This window comes from Callithrix jacchus, chromosome X, assembly GCF_049354715.1.
Source record: "Callithrix jacchus isolate 240 chromosome X, calJac240_pri, whole genome shotgun sequence".
Taxonomy (NCBI): Eukaryota; Metazoa; Chordata; class Mammalia; order Primates; family Cebidae; genus Callithrix; species Callithrix jacchus.
In genome coordinates, this window is record NC_133524.1 from 139,541,262 (window position 1) to 139,542,495 (window position 1,234).

General features: G+C 33.3%; 1 non-coding gene across 1 annotated transcript; it reads right to left on the reverse strand.

Moving 5' to 3' along the window:
• Positions 1 to 468: 468 nt before the first annotated feature.
• On the reverse strand, positions 469 to 571 carry LOC118150850 (small nucleolar RNA U13). The gene has a single exon (XR_004738978.1). It is a non-coding gene; the product is annotated as a small nucleolar RNA U13 (small nucleolar RNA).
• Between the last annotated feature and the right edge of the window lie 663 nt (positions 572 to 1,234).

The following is a 1,234-nucleotide window of genomic DNA, read 5'->3' on the forward strand; positions in this document are numbered from 1 at the left end:
ATAGCCTATTGCTTCTAGGCTATAAACCTGTACTACTCATTACTGTACTGAATACTATAGAAAATTGTAACACAATGGTAAGCATTTTTGTATCTAAATATATTAAAAACTAGAACATTTACAGTACAAATATGTTGCAAAAGATACAAAAAATATGGTTCAGCTGTATAGAAGACTTACTGTGACTGGAACTTGCAGGGCTGTAATTTGCTCTGAGTAAGTGAGTGAGTGAGTGACTGGTCAGTGAATGTGAAAGTTTAAGACATTACTGTACACTACTATAGGCTTTATAAACACTGTACACTTAGGGTGCTCTAAACATATTGAATAAATTCTTTTGTACTAATAATTAGCTTATTATGATGTTTTTATTTAAAAATTTAATTTTTTAAACACTTTGACTTTTATAATGGCACAACTTAAAACACAAACACGTTGTTCAGCTGTACACATTTTTTCTTTTTTTCATGTAAGATGGGTTATATGCCAACATCTTAATAAGGTGGGAAGGTTGCATGTATCATGCATGTGTGTGAATACTCAATCATCATGCTTATAACTACAAAAGTATTATTTCTTTCTTTATATCCTTATCTGTATTCTTTTAATTGTTAATTTCTTATTTTACTTCTGAAACGTCTTTGTTAAAAGCTAAGACACAAGCACAGAAATTAGCCTAAGCCTAGACAGTGTCAGGATTATCAGTATTACTATCTTCCATCCCCACATCTTGTCCTACTGGAAGGTCTTCAGGGACTATAACATGCATGGAACTGTCATCTCCTATGATAACAATGACTTCTTCTGGAATACCCCCTGAAGGAACTGCCTGAGGCTGTTTTGTAAGTAGAAGGAGGACACTCTAAAATACTGAGAAAATGTATAGTGTAGTAAATATATAAACCAGTAACCTAATCATTTATTGCCATTACCCAGTATTATGTACTGTATATAATTGTACTGCTGTACTTGTATGTGACTGGAAGTGCAGTAGGTTTGTTTACACCAACATTACCACAAACACATGAGTAATTTGTTGTGCTAGGATCTTATTACAGCTACAGTTTCACTAGGCAATAGGAATTTTTCAGCTCCACTATAATCTTAAGGAACTGCCATCATATAAGTGGTCTGTCATTTACCTCAGTGTCATTACATGGTGCATGACTATACCTGTCTTGTAAATTACTAACCTGTCAGTGAGTTTATTATCACCATCTTGTAAGTTTGATGA